The 22,609-nt window shown below is 40.6% G+C and overlaps 1 protein-coding gene across 1 annotated transcript in view; it reads left to right on the top strand.

The window, feature by feature from the left end:
* The window catches only part of LOC111145434 (pleckstrin homology domain containing M3), a 156,474-nt gene that overhangs the window by 59,069 nt on the left and 74,796 nt on the right, over positions 1-22,609 (top strand). The gene's annotated exons all lie outside the window — the stretch shown is intronic.

Here is a 22,609-nt window from a genome sequence, read left to right as displayed (position 1 = left end):
AAGAAATTTGTTACTTAGTTTCTCTATACTTGTATGGTGTTAACATTTGGGTTTACCATGTCTTCCCATCCTGGCACACCAATAACAAGCAGTACTTACACGGGGCTGGTCTTGACTTATTTTAAATCTTTTTATTTTGAAATAGGACTATTTCTGGGATGCCTATACTTCTTACAGCTGGGCCATACTTAGTATCATTTCTGCTGCCTTAAAGTATGCACTAAATAACCATAGGTCAAAGGGGAACCATTACCCACCAAATATGCTAAAATTCCTGTCACCAGAGGCCATCTCTTACCTTTTACCCTTATAAGGAGTCTGGCATTTTAAAAACAAAATTAGCCAACAGCACCCTTGATAGGAGAGATGATGAACTTAGATATAATATTTAAGGTTCCCTTTGTTTCACTTGGGAACTCAACATTTAAAGTAAAACTTAAACACAAGAACCTACTGGATAGAACATCTTATGTAACCTTGATAGAAATTAAAAGAGGAGTTGATGTGCAGCAGGGGAACAAAAGAGAGCAAGGGAAGCCAGTTCTTATCTAGTTGTGAAAGGCGTTTTCTCCTTGCCCGGTTTTTACCTCTGTATAGGAGTAGCCATTAATCCCCAGCAAGTAGGCCCAATGTGCTGAAGACCTGTCAGCACCATATAAACAGAATAAAGCAAACTGTTAATATGGCTGTCGTGAGAAAACTGAAAACAGACTGATTAATCGTATTGGTGCTTCCCCACCAGAGAGCTAACTTCGGTCGTCGCCTTATTAGGGAAGTCACAGTTTGCTTTTAGGCCTTTCATTATGATGACCGCCCAGTCTTCATCCTCAATATTCTTGTGATTGTTGTTAAATGAATGCCTTGTTCTTGAACCCATACTGCAAATCTTGACTGGCAGGGATGATTAGTTTAGAAAAAGTCAGTGTCTTCCATGAAGTCTAAAATGTTTACAGTCCTGACAATTCACAGTTCCTGAGGACTCCCAGATGGTGACCCTGTTGGATTGGTTCAAGGCCAGTTAACTTTCACGAGAAGAGTTATTTACAGTATCCACACATGAAGGTACATGAAGAACTTTATGGAAAATCTTAGCACTGCGAGGAGCAGCCATAGGGTAGTCTTTGGGAAGGACACTGAGAAGAACTGGTAGGGGGGGTCCCAGCCCTATATATCCCTCTGAAACACAGGAACAGTAGGATGTGTGTGTCTATCACATGTCACCAACAGGCACCTCGGGGCCAAATTTGGCCCTCAGACACGTTTCGTTTGACCTTCCAGGAATGGTCTCCTGGCTTTTAAAGTTGTGAAATAGTTGCTAACAGCTAAACAACCAGGAGCTTTCATGTGTACCCAGTGAAGCTCCGTGGTGTCTCTGAGGAAATCAGCAGCTCTGATGACACAGGGCCTCCCTCTTACCAGCTAGCAGCGGTCAGCGCTAGATCTCGGGCGCTCCACTTCGCAGTCTGACCTGCTCCTGTTCTCCCCAAACCCGGGGTCATTCAGTGGAGATTACGCTGTTGCCCTGTTTTCCTTCTCACCAGCCCCTTTCATTTATTTGTGGTGGTAGCTGGGCCCATGTAAGATAATTACGGTTTTATCAATTAAGAAATATATTATTTGTTCTTTACAGCAGTCCTTCTCGATGGAAAACAGATGGTACTTAGAAAGAAGAGAAAGAGCTGTGACTCTGAGCTGCTACGTGACTTGCCTGAGGTGGCAAAGCTGGTTAGCAGCAGAGTCCCGGCGCGGAACCGGGTCACTGCAGCTTTCCCTAGCACGTTTGCTGTTGGTAGTGGTGATGGCCAGAGGTCTCTAGACTCTTACAAGGAACCACGTCTAATTCTCCTAAAGCTTTGATCGGGGTCGTGTAGAAGAGTGCGAAGGAAGGCAGGGAGGTGGCAGATGGTGATGTCCCATGAGGGAGAAGGTGGGGTTGCTGACACAGGCACTCCTAAGCTCATGGTTGCTCAGTCAGCCTGAGAGAGCAAGGCATGACAACTGGCTTAACGTTTACAAGTCTATTTTCCCTAGGTCAGCATTTACTAGACCTTCCCATTTTACAGACCTGTAAATTTAAAACAGTATGGAGATAGCTAGGGTACCTGGGTCATGCACTTGGTTAAGCATCTGCCTTCAGCTAAGGTCATGATCTCAGGGTGCTGGGATCAAGCCCCACATCAGGCTCCCTGCTCGTGCTAGCTTTCTGTCTCTCTGACAAATAAATAACAACTTTTTAAAAATAATTAAAAAATAGATTTTAAAATTCATTCTATTCGCTTTCCTTATTTTACCTTAGACTGCTAAAAACATCAAACTGACACCAGCTGTTTGGACTAGATTTTCAGAAATTTAAGTCCTGTATTTTCTTCTAAGTGAAGTTAAAGTACACGATTCGGTCCAGGGAAAGACATTCTAGAAAATTTATGTGGATATCTGAGTGTTTCCCATTCTCTATCATCAAAATGTGATTTGGGGACTTGGATACCTAGTGCATCCAAAGTTCCTATTGTGATACCAATTTAAAACTACTTTCTCTCCAACACTAGTTGATGTCAATAGGGAATAGTGTGCCTGTTCTCCCAGTTGTTTAGGGCAGAATTATGGAACATTTGGTCCTACTTATTTAAACAGCTCAACTTGAGAGTATTAAGAGAATACCAAATGTGATTCTGCTACCTTTTAAGCCACCTTTTCTGGTCTTTGGTCATTTCCTTGAAATTATATTCAGCATTAGTTCTCATTAAAATTTCAGCTTTGCCAAAAAGTGAGAAATTTCTATCATAAAGAATCTCATTTTTATTAACATTATTTTAAAAAAATGAGTGTATGGGTGTGTATCCTATCAGACTGGCACTGCCAGATTTAGCAGTTTGCCCAGTTCCTATCAGTGTCACCTGATTTACCAAGACTCTGTTCCCACTCCTTCCTTTGTTAACCCCGGGGAAAGCGGTCTTTCTAGAGAGTTGAGGGGAGGCTAAATACAAAGGATGAAAGGTCCTTTGGCCATTTGCCAGCATCGTAAACTTCATAGACCCAAAGCAGCACTAATCTTCCTGCCCTCACTGCTGTCTCGAGCTGTCCCTGCTGCAGACCTCCGCATCTAGCTGACGCCCCCCCCCCCCCCGCCCCTCTAGCCATCCTGTTGCTTTGCCTTCAAAATACATCTACTCGCCACCACCTCCAGTGCTACCACCCAGGTCTGTCCTCTTTCCCCTGCATTAGTGCAGGAACTGATCTCCCCCTTCAGTCTGTTCTCAAACTACAACTAGAGCTAACATGTAAATTAGATGATGTCACCCCTCATCCAAAGGAATGACTTCACCTCTCACTGCGGGTAAAAGCCAAGGCCATGTGTGGTCTCCTCCCCAGTTACCACTTTGCCCTCATCTCCCACTGCCTGTCCCTTCATTCCTCTGTTCTGGTCACACTGGCCTTTTCTGGTCTTTGAGCAGGCTCCTGTGAGAGTTTCTGTCCTTGTTTTTCCTTTCCCCAGATAACTGCAGGGTTGCTTCCTTACCTCTTCTAGGTGGTTACACAACTGTCACCTTAATGAAGTATCCTTTACTTCCCCTCCCCCCACACACTTCCTGTCTTCTTGCTTATTACCAGATGACATGGTATTTTGTCTCTTTCCATCTCGGGCCATCACACGTGGATATGGAGTTTGGGCTTTGCTCCATTTCTGTAGCCGTATGCGGTGGTCTGCTTTCCCCATCAGATCTAAGCTACAAAACATCACGGCTTTTTATCTCTTTTGTTCACTGCTCTATCCCCAGGGCTTAGACCTGATGTATAGCGAGGGCTAATCAATATTTATGGACTAAATTAGCTTATTGAATAAAATAGTGTTACCAAGATTCCACCCACTTAATTTGGTCAAACTTATTTTATTAACTTTTTTCTTATTACAAAAAAGTACCGGTCAGTATAAAAAACAAAAATAAGAAAGCCAGCCATTATCTTACCACTTTGGTACATATCTTTTCAGACCTTTTCCTCCATAGATTATTTTTTCCCCATTAAAATGGTTTCATACTGTACATACTACTTTTAACCCAATCATTGCACTTGTTATACTGTGAACATCTTCTTATGCATGTCTTAAGCATGATTCACTAAACAAAATGGTGCTGTGCTGTGTGAGCATACCTATGTACCATTGATCTTGGAAAAAGTAAATGAGGATATTATTTGGTGTACCCAAAAGCATGCATAAACTAATAAGCTGAGAGAGATCATTTCATAGCAATGCATCCTCTTCCCCTACCCTCCCCCCTCAAAAAATCAGACGTATTTGGTGTAGGGGTTATCTGTTACAAAGAGAAAAGATTGCATGCTGTTGGGAATTGAATACACTTAATTTAGGAGGCTGGCTTATTAAGACAGATCTCTTAGAGGAAGCTAGTTCTTTTTTTTTTTTTAATATTTTATTTATTTATTTGACAGACAGAGATCACAAGTAGGCAAAGAGATAGGCAGAGAGAGAGGAGGAAGCAGGCTCCCTGCTGAGCAGAGAGCCCGATGCGGGGCTCGATCCCAGGACCCTGGGATCATGACCTGAGCCAAAGGCAGAGGTCTTAACCCACTGAGCCACCCAGGTGCCCCGGGAAGCTAGTTCTTAAAACACAATCTACACAGCATGACTTGACATGTCTCTCCATGTGAGGACTGTCACCAAAATTTGAGATCTAATTGTACAATTGATAGCCAACAAAGACTAGTTAATTTTGAATTTTAGAAGAATAAGCATTATCAGGACTATAAGTATATAAATAGCACTTAGGTTCAGTAAATGAATATGGCTCTTTGTTCTCTGTAAGATTTAATATTAGCCAGATTTTGTGGCTTTGTTTTTCAACTTAGCTGATTAAAAGTATCATTAGCTGCATTTGGGGCTTTAGTTTCAACAAATTATGAATCTATTAGGACTTCAAAACTACTAAAACACATGAAAGCAGCTGTTCTCATTCTACTTTAAGAATTCCCCTTCTCTTGGATGACTTCTGGAACATCTAAGGTTTTCAGGTCATCTAATCTCCTGCTCTAATAGCTCTTCCCCTTTCCCTCATTCTTAGAGATCTTATTTAGTAAATTATATTCCAATATCAGCAGTCTAAAAGGGAGCTACAGGCTGCCCGCAAAAGACAGTGTCATTCAGAACTAAACAGATCAATAACTGTGAAAAGAATTCTGGCAAGCTACGTATTTTATTATAATGTACATATAGCTTTTTATTTACTGAAATCCTTCAGAAAATTAAAAAGTGATTTTATTCTGAGAGGCAATGAAATACACGGCTATTATCTAAAATCGCTTTCTAAGGGACAACAAAAAAATAAAACTCCGTGCAGTTAGATAAATTCTATGTTCTTGGAACTGTTAAAAAATGCTGTAAGACTTTCAGCTAGGATCTGTAACTGTGATATAGTCTGTCACTTTGACAATCAGACCTCAGAATAATCACAACCAAAATTACTTCACAAGTATTCCTACTCCGGGCTTTAGATTGTTACTAAGAAACTTAAGCACAATTTTTGAATGAGCAGGTAAAAGAGGCCCTTATTTCCCATAACTATCTGCCAAGATAGAATGTCTGATGCAATCTCCCTACTTTTCCAGCCAGTGAGATCAGCAAAATGAGGTATCTAGAGAAATGACCAAAGCTTGTTTCTTCCACAGGGGTTGCTATCGAAATATCTGCCTTTGATTTAAAATTGTTTTTCCATTAGCTGGGAGCATGGCTAGACACACAGTTCCTGTCCACATTTCAGCCTAATGTAATGATTTCAGGACGAGTTTGCAGCTCATATCAAGAACACCAAATTGCATCTCCCCGGGGATGCTTCATGGGGCTTTGTGCTGATTTCAGTGTGGGTGCTACTGCAAGCCTGTCAGCTCACCGCAGATTACCCAACCCAGACCACATATTGTGGAAAACACAGTAATGCTGCATGAATAAATGGTTTTCTTTTTAAAGTTATTCTTTATGCACTTCGATCCATATTCTTCATTTAGACAGTTATTAGTTAGAATTGAAATTAGAGGATTTCCTTCAGTGATCAAGGTGTGTGTGTGTGTAGGTGGGTCTTTCAAACCTATCTCTTCCATGTGTTAACATATTTCCATTATAAACTTCTTTTCACATTTTAATCACTGGGTTTTTAAATTCCAGTTGTGCACCTCCAAGAACTGAGCTTCAGGGAAATGGTGATATTATTAAATCTTTCAAAATCCTGAAAAGTGTCTGCTTAGTTCAGAGTCTGACCTAGTCCCTCGTCTCTCATGAGCCTCAGAGCTTGGTGGGAGCTGAGTTGAAGTCCTCAGAAATTAGTTGGGTTAAGTGAGTCTTGATTTATTTGACTCAGTGTCCTAAGTACAAAATGGAATGAGGACCCCTACCTTTTTTGTAAAGACTATTGCCTTTGATTTCATAGGAAATTATCTCTGCATTTTTAACCCCAACTACCTACCAGCTGCATAATATAAGGACTCTGAATCATATAGGAACTTTTTCCTTTTTTAATTTTCATTGTTTCTCACCTCTCATTTGAGCAATCTATAAATGAAGCCTAAGTTACCTTCTTGGTAAAGTAGAAAACATTGGCATTATAGAAATGATTGTGCTACTTGATTTCCATGATTCTTTAGCAGGTTTCTTCGTTGTTCTTTGGTATCTGAGAATTTCGATAGTGCTACCTGCCAGTGATGTTGTTCCCTTTGATGGATGAGTGAAGTGTGGAGTGGACTCTCTTAACACATTCATCCTTTGGCTCTGATGTCAGAACTGACCAGATGAACTTGCACTAGCATGAGCGGCGCTCTTCTGATGGTTGGCTTGCTGGAGAAATGATGTCAGATCTGATGGTCAGTAGCCCTGCAGTTCAGTAAGGTCACTTAATCACAGAAAACCCTAAACACAGCAGCCTTGTCGGAAGGCTGAAGGCAGCACCCTTCTGTAGCAAAGATCCTGTCTACCAGAGGACTGCTAAATTAGATTACTTCCAGGTAGTTTGTAGCATTTGGTTCCCAATATGTTGATTTTTAGAGGGAACATTGGAGAAATTAGTAACTACCTTTTATAATATAACATTTTAGTAGAAACCTGAAGCTATTCAATTAAGAAAATACAGGAGAGGTGTGTGTGTGTGTGCATATGTGTGCAGATATGTATATTGGAAAGAGCTTTCAGCTGGGCCCACATCCCATTTTCTCTAGGCCATTCCAGGGCCAGGCTCTGTCAGTCATCCCTACTTTTGTATCTATAGTTTCTCTTGTACTAGCTCTTTCACTTTAGCATGTAAATGTGCCCAAGTCTCTCTCAACTTTAAGAATCTTTTTGAGGCAGAAAACTTATTTGAAGAAATAATAGCAGATACCTCTCTAACCTGGGGAAAGAAACAGACGTTCAAGTCTAGGAAGCACAGAGAGCCCCAAACAAAATGAACCTAAAGAGAGCCACACCAAGACATATAATAATTTAAATTGTCAAATATTAAAGAGAGAATCTTAAAAGCAGCAAGAGAAAAACAACCAGTTTTTCAGCAGGAATTTTGCAGGCCAGAAGATGTGACATTATATATTCAGGCAGGTAAACTGAAAAGAAGAAGGCTACAACCAAGAATACTCTACCCAGCAAGTTTATCATTCAGAATTGAAGAAGAATAATGAGTTTTCCAACAAACAAAAGTTTAAGGAGTTTATCACCACTAAAACAATCCTACAAGAAATGTTACAGAGAATTATTTAAGTGGAAAGGAAAAGGCCATAACTAGGAAAAAAAATTATGAAGGAAAAAAAAAATCTCACTAGTGAAAGCAAATACATAGTAAAGGTAGTGGGTTGACCATTTAAAAAGCTAGTATAAACCGTAAGAGACAAAAATGGTAATATCAACTGTATATACAATAATTTTTAAGGGATACACAAAAATATGCAAAATATATATATCAGGTATATAAAACATGGGGGTGTGTGGTAGGAATGTAGTGCTTTTATAACATGTTCAAACTTAAGTGATAATCAACTTAAAATAGACTGCCATATACAAGAGTGTTATATGTGAAATTCGTCGTAACTACAAACCAAAACCCTGTAATAGAGCCACAAAAAACAAAGATAAAAGAATCAAACATAACACTACAGAAAGTTATCAAATCACAAAGGGAGAGAGCAAGAGAAGGAAGAACAAAGAACAGCTACAAAAACCAGCCAGAAAACAGTTAACAAAATGGTAATAAGTACATGACTGGGGCGCCTGGCTGGCACAATTGGTTGGGCATTTGACTCTTCATTTTGCCTCAGGTCATGATCTCAGGTTTGTGGGATCACGTCCTGAATTGGGCTCCATGCTCAGCGGGGTGTGCTTGAGATTCTCTCTCTCCCTCTGCCTCTGCCCCTCCCCCTAGAATGCTCTCCCTTTCTTTAAAATAAATAAGTCTTTGTAGAACTATAAAGATCTTTAAAGATCTATCAAGAACTCCTCAAACTCAACGCATACAAAACAGATAATCACATCAAAAAATGGGCAGAAGACATGGACACTTCTCCAAAGAAGACATACAAATAGCTAACAGACACATGAAAAAATGTTCATCATCATTAACCATCAGGTAGATTCAAATCAAAACCACATTGAGATACCATCTTACACCAGTCAGAATGGCCAAAATCAATAAGACAGTAAACAACAAGTGTTGGAGAGGAGGTGTAGAAAGGGGAACCCTCTTACACCGTTGGTGGGAATGCAGGTTGGTGCAGCCACTTTGGAAAACAGTGTGGAGATTCCTTAAGAAATTAAAAATAGAGCTACCCTATGACCCTGCAATTGCACTACTGGGTATTTACCCCAAAGATACAGTTGTAGTGAAAAGAAGGGCCATCTGTACCCCAAAGTTCATAGCAGCAATAGCCACAATCACCAAACTGTGCAAAGAACCAAGATGCCCAGGGCGCCTGGGTGGCTCAGTGGGTTGGGGCCTCTGCCTTCAGCTCAGGTCATGGTCCTGGGATCGAGCCCCGCATCAGGCTCTCTGCTCAGCAGGGAGCCTGCTTCCCCCTCTCTCTCTGCCTGCTTCTCTGCCTACTTGTGACCTCTGTCAAATGGATAAATAAAATCTTAAAAAAAAAAAAAAAAAGAACCAAGATGCCCTTCAACAGACAAATGAATAAGGAAGATATGGTCCATATATAAAATGGAGTATTATTCCTCCATCAGAAAGGATGAATACCCAACTTTTGTATCAACATGAACAAGACTGGAGGAGATTATGCTGAGTGAAATAAATCAAGCAGAGAGAGTCAATTATCATATGGTTTCACTCATAAGGAATAACACGGAGGACACTGGGAGATGGAGAGGAGACGTGAGTTGGGGGAAATCGGAGGGGGAGACAAACCATGAGAGACTGTGGACTCTGAGAAACAAACTGAGGGTTTTAGAGGGGAGGGAGGTGGGGGGTGGGTGAGCCTAGTGGTGGATAGTATGGAGGGCATGTATTGCATGGAGCACTGGGTGTGGTACATAAACAATGAATTTTGGAACACTGAAAAAAAATATTTTTAAAAACAAATAAATCTATCTAAATAAATGAATAAATGTAAATAGACTAAATGCTCCAATCACAATACATAGGGTAATTGATTGGATAAGAAAACAAGACCCATCTGTATACTGCCTACAGGAGACTCACTTCTGACCTAAAAGCACATACCAACCGAAAGTGTGAAGGAATAGAAAAAGACATTCCACGCAAATGGAAACAAAAAGAAAGCTGAGTGGCAAGTACTTGTATCAGACAAAATAGACTAATTTTTAATTTTTTAAAGTCAAAATAGACTTTAAACAAAGAAGGACATTACATATTGGTAAAGGGATCAACCCAACAAGATGATGTTATACTTGTAAATACCTATGCACACAACATAGGAGCACCTAAGTATATAAAGCAAATATTAACAAACAAAAGGAGAAATTGACAGTCATACAGTGGTAGTAGGGGACTTTAACATCCCACCTACGTCAGTGGATACATCATCCAGACAGAAAATAAAGAAACAGTGGCCTTAAATGACATCTTGGACCAGATGGATTTAACAGATGTATATAGAACATTCCATCCCAAAACAGTAGAATGCATATTCTTTTCAAGTGCACATGGAACATTCTCCAGGATACATCACATGTTAGTCCACAAAACAAGTCTCAATAAGTTTAACAAGATTGAAATCCTATCAAGCATCTTTTCCAGGCACAATAATATGAAACTAGAAATCAATTATAAGGGGAAAAATTGTAAAGAAATGAACACTTAAAGTCTAAACAACATGCTGCTAAACAATCAGTGGGTCAGTAGAGAAACCAAAGAGGAAATTTATTTTTTTTAAAGATTTTATCCATTTATTTGACAGAGAGAGAGAGAGAGAATCGCAAGCAGGCAGAGAGAGCGGGAAGCAGGCTCCCCACTGAGCAGAGCAGAGCAAGCCAGATGCGGGCTTGATCCCAAGACCCTGAGACCATGACCTGAGCTGAAGGCAGAGGCTTAACCCACTGAGCCACCCAGGTGCCCCCAAAGAGGAAATTTAAAGAATACCTTGAGACAAATGAAAATGGAAACAATGTTCCAAAATCTATGAGACCTAGCAAAAACAGTTCTAAAAGGAAAGTTCATACCAATACAGGCCTATCACAAGAAACAAAAATCTCAAATAGTCTGTTCTTACACCTAAAGACACTAGAAAAAGAAGAACAAGCAAAACTCAATATTAATAGAAGGAAGGAAGTATTGAAGATGACAGCAGAAATAAATGAAATAGAGACTAAGAAAACAATCGAAAAAACAAACTAAGAGCTTGTTCTTTGGAAAGATAAACAAAATTGGGAAACCTTCAGCCAGACTCATCAAGAATAAAGGAGAGAGGGCTCAAATAAGTAAAATCAGAAATGAGAGAAATTATAATCAACACTAGAAGAAATTTTTTTTGGATGTTTCCTCAGCAAGGACAACAAAAGCAAAAATAAACAGGACAATATCAAAAAGCTTTTGCCCAACAAAGGAAACTATTAAATGAAAAGGTAACCTATTGAATGGGAGAAGATACTTAAAAATGACATAGTCAATAAGGGATTAATGTTCAAAATATATAAAAAAGCTCATTGCTAATAAAAAAAAACCTGATTAAAAACTGGACAAAGGACCTAAATTAAACATTTTTTTTTTTTCTAAAAAATAGAAACCATGGGGCGCCTGGGTGGCTCAGTGGTTTAAGCCGCTGCCTTCGGCTCAGGTCATGATCTCAGGGTCCTGGGATCAAGTCCCACATCGGGCTCTCTGCTCAGCAGGGAGCCTGCTTCCCTCCCTCTCTCTGCCTGCCTCTCTGTCTACTTGTGATCTCTCTCTGTCAAATAAATAAATAAAATCTTTTTAAAAAATAAATAAATAAATAAAAGATAGAAACCAAACAGACAAATGAAAAGATACTCAACATCACTAATCATCAGGGGAATGCAAACCAAAGCCATGTAAGATGGGTCGCTCTTCAGAATGGCTAGTATCAATACAAGAAATTAAGTGTTAGTGAAGATGTAGGAAAAAAGGGATCTCTTATGCATTGTTGGGGGGAACATACTTGGTACAACCACCATGGAAAACAGTATAAAGGTTCCTCCAAAAATTAAAAATAGAATAAAAACCGTATGATCCAGGAATTCGACTTTGGGGATTTATCTGAAGAAAGTGAAAATACTAACACAAAAAGATATAAGTACCCCTATGTTCATTGCAGCATTATTTACAGTAGTCAAGATATGGAAACCTACGTGTCTATGGTGGATGACTAAAGAAACTGACATATAGGTAGAAGTATACACAATGGAACATTACTCAGCCATAACCTGATTTCAAAACTGAAATCTTGGGGCGCCTGGGTGGCTCAGTGGGTTAAAGCCTCTGCCTTCAGCTCAGGTCATGATCCCAGGGTCCTGGGATCGAGCCCCGCATCGGGCTCTCTGCTCAGCAGGGAGCCTGCTTCTTCCTCTCTCTCTGCCTGCCTCTCTGCTTACTTGTGATCTCTCTCTGTGTGTCAAATAAATAAATAAAATCTTTAAAAAAAAAAAAATGAAATCTTGCCATTTGTCACCACATGGGTGGATGTGGAGGGTGGTGGGCTAAGGGAAGTAAGTCAATAGGATTTCACTTGTATGTAGAATCTAAAAAACAAAACATGAACAAACAAAAAAATGAAAACAGACCCAAATAATAAATTGGTGGTTGCTAGAGAGGAGGTGGGCAAAGGACGGGTGAAATAGGTGAAGGAGATTAAGAGGTACAGACTGCCATTTACAAAGAAGTCAGAGATGTAAAGAGCAGTACAGGGAGTAGTCAGTACTGTAATACCTATGCCTGGGGACCAGACTTGCAGTGTTTATTTTGTAACATATATAAGGTTGAATCATTTTGTCCTACATCTGAAACTGATACTATATGTTAACTACAATTAAAAAGTTTATTTGAAATAGTACATTTTCTTATTTTTATAAAGGGGTGGGGAGTCCCTTCTAAGTCCTACATCCTTTTTAGCCATGGCCCAATTCCTCTCCTTTGTTAAGGTTAACTTCTTTAAAGAGTAGTCCACGGTCTTCCACCCCTCTGCGGTCTGGCTTTCCTCTTCCTCCCCTGAATCATCCTGTCCGGGGTCACTGATGATGCCCTTTTTCCAAATCCAAAAGAAACATCTCAGGCTTTGTGACAGCCATACTCATATTATTTGACCTCTCCGCTGCCTTGGATGCCATGGACCCTCTTTTTCCTTCTTGAAATTCTCTCCTTCCTTGGCTTCACTGAATGCTGGCTCTTCTGCTTTTTCTCCCACCTATCAGCTGCTCCTTCCCTGTCTTCCTGCATCTACTCCCTAAATAATACTGTTCTGCCAGGGTCCCGTTTTTTTCTCTTTTTCTAATGTGTGTTGTCCCAGATGAGGACTCATTCTCATGGCTTCACCTAACACCTGTGGGCTAGGGGCACACAGATCTCCCACCTGGACTCACAGACGACTACCCGGACACTCTACCAGGACAGCTCCAGTCCTCTGCCCCAGCTGAACTCCCTGTTCCCCAAAGATAATTCCTCTTCCTTATTCTCTATGCCAGTAAATGGAACTGCCATTGTCCTACTGACCTAGCTGGAAACTGAAAGATCCCAAGGTCCTTCCTGGCCTTCACTTCCTGTTAGTCATCATCAACTGTGGATTCTGCTACAGAAATCGATCTCCTGGTAGGCCCACTCTCTACAACCCCAGAGGAACCATTTAAGTTCTCTTCAGCCCCCATCCTTTCTCACCTAATTGGCCAAAAAAGTGATCCATCCCTCTGCCTCTTCCCCCATCTCCTTCTGCTTTCATTGTTCTTTTTAAGTCACAGATCGAACCATGTTTTTCTCCTACACTTCTGCAGCACCCCATCTCTTTTGTAATAGATGCTTAGCAAGGCATTCAAGACCTGTCATGCCTGGCTATATGTTTGTATATATATATTTTTTTCTTTTTGTAAAAGATTTTATTTATTTATTTGTTAGAGAGAGAGAGAGAGAGAGAGAGAGAGAGCGAGCGCGAGCACAGGCAGACAGAGCGGCAGGCAGAGGCAGAAGGAAAAGCAGGCTCCCCACTGAGCAAGGAGCCCGATGTGGGACTCGATCCAGGACCCTGGGATCATGACCTGAGCCGAAGGCAGCTGCTTAATCGACTGAGCCACCCAGGCATCCCTATGTTTGTATATATATATTTGTACACATGCACAGCTCTCTTCATCTGCCCATACAGCTGGTCCCCTAGAAGCACGGTACTCTCCCGAGCCTCTGTGCTCTCATGCATGCTGCTCCCTCTGCCTAGAACACCCTTCCTGCCACTTCTTCACATTACATCTGGGCAGTTCTTGGTGGCCTTTCCTGACCACGTGCTCTGCAGACTTCCCTCACCTCTGCCTGTGTGCGTCTGCAGACCTCAGCACTCCGCACTGCCTGCTCATCCCACTTGTCTGCTTCTTCTTTGATGTTAAAAAACCATGTCTTCTCCAAAGCGCCAGTGTCCAGCACAATGCCTGTCACATGCTACGGACCCAGTGACTATTTATTGCAATGGAATATGTGCAGGATTTAAGTTCTGATTTTAGGTTTTTACCACAGTGACGAGCCACAGAGGTTGGAAGGTTGGATTTCATTTGCATTAAATTCATTGCATTAAATCCATTAATTTGCATTAAATTCATACATTGATCACAAGTTGTGTTTTCTGACAAAATGCAAATCATTTATTCTTTATTGAATACATTACTAATAAAAGGAATGCTGACATGACTATCTTAAGGGATGTTGGGCTTCGCCTCCCAGACAAATGGCACCCCCAGCAGTCCCTGGAGTAGCTGTGAATTCTTCTCTGCATCCCCTGCAGAGTCCAGTCCTGCCTGAAGCAATTTAGTGCGCTCTGAGCCCACACTGGGCCTGCAGACTCTCCACAACCCCTTTTAAGACTTACGGTGTAAGGGGAACCGCCCCTGGGAGTTCCTGCTGTTCCCCCCATTCCCTAAAGAGCTTGGTGGGAGGAGCCAACTTGTGCATCTCCACCACAGCTGGGAAAAGCCCTTGGCGTCAGCCAGATGAGTAGTTGCAGGTGCTTTCCTGGGCTTGGCTTTTATGTTATTTACCCTGTGCTTCTGCTATGGATGGTCTGCCTAAAGGAGATGGTAGGAGTGTGTCTTACAATCTCTGCCTTGAGGAGGGCAGGCAGTGGGAAAGAGGAGCTAACCGAGGGCAGGAAATATGCCTGAAGTCACGTGTCCCTGCCTCCAAAACCCTCGCCTCCTCTAAGCAGTGTGTTGCTACCTCTAAAGAGCGGAGAAGGGTATTTTCTTTTTTTATTTTCAGTGAAAAGCATCCCTACAAGAGATACATTTTAATACATCTCAGTCTTCCCTCTCAGGAAACTTACTACCGTATTTGACTTCAGTGCTTTTATGCTACACTTTTCATCCTCAGGGGAAAGAAAAGCTGATTGGCATTATCCAGTCTTAAAAGCCTGTGTACTTGAGGGCCATCACCATATCTCCTGGTTGCATCTTCTCCAGACACACTAAGCTCAGTTCCTTTATCTTTTCTACACATACTGCCTTTCCTAGTTCTTTGTGTCTGTTATGACTAACCTCCTGTAAATTATAGAGGTAGACACGGACACGTGGTAGAGAGACCAGAGATAAGGTGCTTCCTGGGGGAGAGGAAACATGGGAAATAAATTTGGAGCAGAAACATTAAATAAATACATAGATAACATTAGCAGACTGTGCTCAAAGTTGGTGAGTTACTGTGAGAAGAGGAGTTAATTAACGAACAGTGTTTGGAAGCAGGAAGGACCCAGCCTAGTAAGGAGAATCTGGAAATTGTCTTTGCTGCCTGTCAACCATGTTCATTGACGCAGTCATCTCCGGCACTTCGCACGGCACCTGGCCTATTTCACACCCTCAGTAAATGTTAACTGGATACCTGACTGGCTGTAGTACTCTAATAAGAGCATACCAGTGTGATTTGGTCTGTAAATTTATAATTATTTTTTATCTCCTGTGTACTCTGTGATAGAGGTTTTAGGACTTTAGAGCAGAAAGAACTAGGAGGCAGAGGCCTACGAGAACTACCCCGAGTTTGTTCCTCCTTCAGCCCATTTCAGTCACTTTCATTCTCTCAGTGTCCAGCTGACCTCCGTCTGCACAAACCAGCAGAAGAGGCAGAAGCTAATCTTGGAATGGTTTTCTAGCCTACTTACTTGATTCACTCTGTCTCCATTTCTTTTTTTTTTTTTTTTTTAAGATTTTATTTATTTGACAGAGATCACAAGTAGGCAGAGAGGTAGGCAGAGAGAGGGGGTAAGTAGGCTCCCCGATGCGGGGCTCGAACCCAGGACCCTGAGATCATGACCTGAGCCGAAGGCAGAGGCTTAACCCACTGAGCCACCCAGGTGCCCCATCTGTCTCCATTTCTTAGCGCTTTTCTGCCACACTGCTTTTGTTGTACTTTATTTAAGGGATTTCATTATTAAGCAGTTGTGGTTGGACGATTATTCCTCCCACTAAACCATTCTCACATGTCCCGTGTCCCCATATTAGATAATCGTACATTGCTACCCTTGGTGCCCTACTCTAAGATTCCCCTAGGTTTCCTATTCTGCACATATGTTCTGCACAAACTCAATTTCTTGCAAATGCTTAAATTGTACATATATATATATATATATATATATATATATCCATATCCAGATTGGATCTTTGAATAGAAAAAAAAAAAAAAGGACAGGAGCACCTGGGTGGCTCTGTGGTTTGTCTCTGCCTTCAGCTCAGGTCATGATCTCAGGGTCCTGGGCTCTCTGCTCAGCAGGAAGCCTGCTTTTCCCTCTTTCTCTCTGCTGCTCTGCCTACTTGTGATCTCTCTCTCTCTCTGTCAAATTAATAAATAAAATCTTAAAAAAAAAAGAGAGAGAGGACATTAGTAAAACAATTGGTGAAATCTGAAGAAAGTCCATAATCTACATAATGCTTCATTTCTGAGTTTTTGGTCAGTGCACGGTGGGCTGTGTAAGATGTTAACATTAGGGGTAACCAAGTGAAGGGTATGAGGATACAAACATTTCACAAATAGAGGAAATGTTAGAAACCCAAGTACATGTGAACATCCTGGTTATTTTCAAAACAAGAATTTTTCAAGCAGGAGAAAAATTGCAGAACACCAAAGTGTATACTTGAGTGAATTCCAGGCAACCCAAGGTAAACAAATAACAACAAAGAACCTCTGTCCCTACTCAGCCCCCTTCCTGCTCCCTCCTAGGTCCATCCCATCCATTCCCACAGCTTTAACTGTCACCTTTGTGCTGATGTCAGAAGTGCCCCCTGAGTATTCTACATCTCTCCATCCCTATTTCCAAGGGCCATACTTCCTGCCCCTCATACAAGCACTTCATAGTTAGCACACATGAAACTCAATTCTTTATCCCCTTCCCTGACAGCCTGCCCTATGTAGGCCACTGACATCACCATCCTGTCATCTAAGCTAGATATCTCAGTCACCTTTGATTCCTTTCTCCTCTTTCACCAATTCTTTTTTTTTTTTTTTAAGATTTTATTTATTTGTCAGAGTGAGAGAGAGACAGAGCATAAGCAGGGGAACAGCAAAGCAGAGGGAGAAGCAGGCTGCCTGCTGAGCAAGGAGCCCAACGCAGTACTCGATCCCAGAACTCTGGGATCATGACCTGAGCCGAAAGCAGACACTTAACAAACTGAGCTCCCCAGTCATCCCCTTTTTCACTAATTCTAAACATTGTCAGTTCTTCCAAAAGGTCTCTTGTGTTATCTATTCCCTCCCCTCCTTTCACCATCCTCCTGTGGTTACCCTAGAACAGACTCTCAGATACGTGTCAGCACTATCCCTGCCTAGAGTCTGTCCACCTTCTCATTGCCTTCAGAAAGTGGGCATGACAAAGTATATCAGTGTCACTTTCCTGCCTTAAAAAGCACCAGTGGCTCTATATTGCTCCTGGCCTAAACAGATATAAACATCTACCTGGGAGAGACATGCATTGTATAGCTAAATTAAATGGCCAGCCTGCCTCCTTCCTTCCTCTACCCCCACCTTCAAGAAACTGGAAGGAATATAGGCCTTAGGAGGCAGGAAGTCCTGGCCTTGAATCCCAGCTTTGTGACTTTTGGCAAATTAGTCTTTGCCTCTGAGCATCAGTTTTTTCTAATGTAAAATGGAGGTTGTACTTAACATCCAAGACAATTGTGAGAATCAAATGAAATGATGTGTCAAGTGCCCAGCCCACAGTGGGCTCCATTACTGTTACTGGTGCTTAATACTATAGGATGCCATTGAGGAACAGATCTCTCGATCATCTCTGTCTTACGCGTGTGTTGTTGAAAAAGGAAGTGGTCTACCTTCTACAACAGGGAGCCTCTGTGTGGTAGGGAAGCTTATTCTCACTTGGAGGAGTAGACACTTGCCCTACAACCTGCCTAGCTGGGCTTGGAATGTGCGCCCACTTCCTGCCACAGGTGTGGCCCTGAAGCAACAGAGTTGAAGGGAGCCCAGCCTGGTACTGTACCATATTTCCCAGAGTATAAGGGCCTTGCCACTCGGTCTGTTCTCATTTCTGTGGATGAAACAGGGCTTTTCAGCAGAATTCTCCAGAGCCTGTCATACTTCCCAGGAAAACTCCAAACTAGCATATGCCTACCCCAGGCATCCATGGGGGAAGGACTTTATCTAATAGGTTCAATGCCCTTTCTTCCGTGGCTTAGCACAGGGGCTGGCACATAGGTGTGCTTAATCTGTATTGGATGGATAGAAAGATGAATGGAGGAATGAATGATCTAGTCTCTAGGGTTTGTCCAATAATGCATACTGAACTGAAACACTGAATTGCCCAATGAGCTAGACATTAGGTCAGTGGTTCTCAAACTTGGCTGCACTAATCACCAGCAAAGTTTTGTTTTAACAACTAATTTCTGGGTTCTACCCATGCTTATACCCTGTTATCTTCTAAAACCTGATTTTATTTTTTTATTTTTTAGAAGATTTTATTTATTTATTTGAGAGTGCACGAGAGAGCGCACTAGCAGGGGCAAAGAGAGAGGGACAAGCAGACTCCCTGCTGAACAGGGAGCCTGATGTGGGGCTTGATCCCAGGACCCTGGGATCATGACCTGAGCTGAAGGCAGACACTTAACCAACTGAGCCACCCAGGCACCCCCAAGTGATTTTAATAGACAGCCAAGGTTTGGGATCCAACATGCTAAACCATTCTAAAAGTATGTATCATGTGCATAACTTATCATTCTCAGTTATCAGTTTATATACCTTTTCCTCAGTTGACTTAGTGGTCCTTGAACTTAGTACTGGGACTGTCTTATTCCTAATTATCTACCTAGTGCCTGGCACAGTGCTTGGTATATAGTGGACAGTCATAAATGTTAGTTGAATAAATTGGTTGCTTCTTCCCTTTAGAGTACAGGAAGATTGCATAGTACCACATAAGAGAAAAAAATGCTAGCAAGCATCATGAGTTTTGTTTGGGGAATGTATGTCTGTTGGTGGGGGAAGGTTCTGACCATCAACACTTTGGTACCTATCTGCTTGCCCATAATTCATCGTTGTTTCCTATTCAGTGTTATTTATCCAGATGCTGTGAACTGACAGCAGCTAAAGATATTAGACTTTGTCAGAGACTCCCAATGTAAATATTTCATCCCATTATTCCCATCTGTACCTATCCTAAAATTCATCACTATATATGTAAAAGGTTAGTTCATTAATGGGATACTCAGCACCATTGTCTCCATTAATGAAAGCCATAGAAGCCTTTAGACAAAGATACACAGGTTGCCACATCAATCAATTTTCTCAACTCCAAAATCTGTTAATTTAGGCACAGAACTGGAAAGATATTTGAAGACACTGTATTCATTCATCTTTATAAAACAGTGAAGAAGCTGAATCTACTAGCTCCTTATATCAAATACAAAATAAATTCAAATTGAAGATTGCACAAATAAATAGAAAGACGTACCATGGACTGGAAAAATATTGTTCGAATGTCCATACTATCCAAATCTACTAGCTCCAATCTACAGATTCCGCAGAATCCCTATGAAAGTACTTGCCTGAGATGACACAGCTTGTGAGGAACCCAGCTGGTGCAAGAAACCTGATGCCCTGGTCCTCATCCCTGGGCCACTACATGGTACTCATAGCACCTTGTATTATATTCGAATCAAAGGTCAGGATAAATTTCTAGACACACCCAGTCTTCCAACTCTGAATCAAGAAGAAATAGAAAATCTGAACAGACCAATTATTAATAATGAAATTGAATCTGTAATCAAAAAACTCCCAACAAACAAAAGTCCAGTACCAGATGGCTTTATAGGTGAATTCTACCAAACATTAAAGAAGAGTTAAGACCCATCCTTCTCAAACTATTCCAAAAAAAAAAATGAAGAAAAGGAACACTTTCAAATACACTCTGTGAGGCCAGCATTGGCCTAATACCAAAATCAAAGACATTCCCAAAAAAAAAAAAAAAAAAAAAAAAGAGAGAGAGAGAGAGAGAAAATTACAGACCAGTATTGCTGATGAACATGCACATGAATATCCTCAACCAAATATTAACAAACCGAATTCAATAATACATTGAAAGGATCATACACAGTAATCAAGTGGGATTTATTCCAGGAATGCAAGGATGGCTCAATATCCACAGACTCAATCAACTTGATATACCACACCAACAGAAAGAAGGGTAAAAATTATATAATATCTCAATAGATGCAGAAAAAGGATGACAAAATTAAACATATACTTATGGAAACACAGCAGAGTGAGTACAGAAGAAACATACCTCAACATAGTAAAGGCCATATATGACAAACCCACAACTAACATCATACTCAGTGGTTAAAAGCTAAAAGCTTTTTCTCTAAGATCAGGCACAAGACAAAGACACCCACTCTCACCACTTTTATTCAACATGGTATTGGAAGTCCTAGCTTCAAGAAAACATTTAAGAAAAAGAAATAAAAGGCATCCAAACTGGAAAAAGTAAATAAAACTGACTCTTCGCAAATAACATGACCCTATATATGGAAAACCCTAATGACTTCACTAAAAAACTATTCGAATAAATGAATCAGTAAAGTTGCAGGATACAAAATTAATATACAGAAATCACTTGGATTTTTATTCACTAATAAAACTATCATAAATAGAAATTAGGAAAACAATTGCATTTACAGTTGCATCAAGGAGAATAAAATACCTAGGAATAAATTTAATTGAGGAAATGAAAGACCTATACACTGAAAACTGTAAAACACTGATGACAGAAATTGAAGATGACACAAATAAATGGAAAGATGTACCATGGATTGGAAGAACTAATATTGTTAAAATATCTGTACTATCCAAATCTACTAGCTCCAATCTATAAATTCAGCAGAATCCCTATGAAAATACTAATGGCATTTTTCACAAAACTGGAACTAATCCTAAAATTTGTATGGAAGCGCAAAAGACCCTGAGGAGCAAAAGCAATCTTGGAAGGAAGAACAAAGCTGAAGGTATCATGCCCTGATCTCCCACTATACTATAAAGCTATTGTAATCAGAACACTATGGCAATGGCACAAGAACAGACATTAATTAATGGAACAAAATAGAAAAGTCCAGAAACAAATCCATGCTTTCTTCAATTAATGTTCAACAAAGAAGGCAAGAACATACAATGAGGAAAAGACAATTTCTTCAATAAATGATGTTGGGAAAACTGGACAACTACATGCCAAAGAATGAAACCGGACCATTTTCTTATATCAAACACAAAACAAATTCAAAATCGGGTAAAGATGTAAATGTAAGACCTGAAACCGCGGAACTCCTTGAAGAAAACATAGGCAGTAGGTTCTTAGGCATTGGTCTTAGCAGTATTTCTTTGATCTCTCTCCTCAGGCAAGGGCAACAAAAGCAAAAACAAAACCAAATGGAACTATTTCAGAGTAAAAAGCTTTCGCACAGTGAAGAAAACCCTCAACAAAATGGAAAGATATGGGGCGCCTGGGTGGCTCAGTGGGTTAAAGCCTCTGCCTTTGGCTCAGGTCATGATCCCAGGGTCCTGGGATCGAGCCCCGCATCGGGCTCTCTGCTCAGTAGGGAGCCTGCTTCCTCCTCTCTCTCTGCCTGCCTCTCTGCCTACCTGTGATCTCTGTCAAATAAATAAATAAAATCTTTATAAAAAAAAAAATGGAAAGATAACTTACTGAATGAGAAAAGATATTTGCAAATGACATAACTGAAAGGGATTAATATCCAAAATATATAAAGAACTCACAATTCAATATCGTAAAAACCAACCAATTTAAAAAATAGGCAAAGGATCCGAAGACATTGCTCCATAGAGGGCCAACAGAAACATGAAAAGGTGCTGACATCACTAATCATCAGGGGAATGTAAATCAAAATCACAATGAGATATCACTCACACCTATCAGAATGGTTAGTATCAAAAAGACAAGTAACAAGTGTTGGTGAGGATGTGGGGAAAAGGGAATGTAATTTGCTGCCATCACCATGGAAAATAGTATGTAGGTTCCTCAAAAAATTAAAATTAAAATTAAAAACATATGATCCAGCAACTCCACTTCTGGGTATTTATCTACAGAAAAAAACTAATTTGAAAAGAATATGCATCCTTATATTCATTACAGCATTACTTACAATAACCAAGCAAGATAGGAAGCAACCTAAATATCAGTAGATGAATGGGTAAAGAAGAGGTAGCATATACATACAATGGAATATTACCCAGCCATAAAAAAAATAATGAAACTTTGCCATTTGCAACAACATGGATGGATCTAGAGGGTATAATACTAAGTGAAATAGGACAGAGAAGACAAATACTTTACTTACATGTGGAATCTAAGAAAGCAAAATAAAACACTAGTAGATAGAGAATAATATGGTGGTTGACAGAGGGGAGTGGCATGGGGTAAGGGATAATAGAGGGGAAGGAGATTAAAAGATACAAAC

Source organism: Enhydra lutris, unplaced genomic scaffold (genome assembly GCF_002288905.1).
Source record: "Enhydra lutris kenyoni isolate GAN:26980312 unplaced genomic scaffold, ASM228890v2 scaffoldscaffold1, whole genome shotgun sequence".
Classification (NCBI taxonomy): Eukaryota; Metazoa; Chordata; class Mammalia; order Carnivora; family Mustelidae; genus Enhydra; species Enhydra lutris.
Note: the sequence above shows the minus strand (reverse complement) of the source record. Positions and strands in the feature narration are given on the sequence as shown.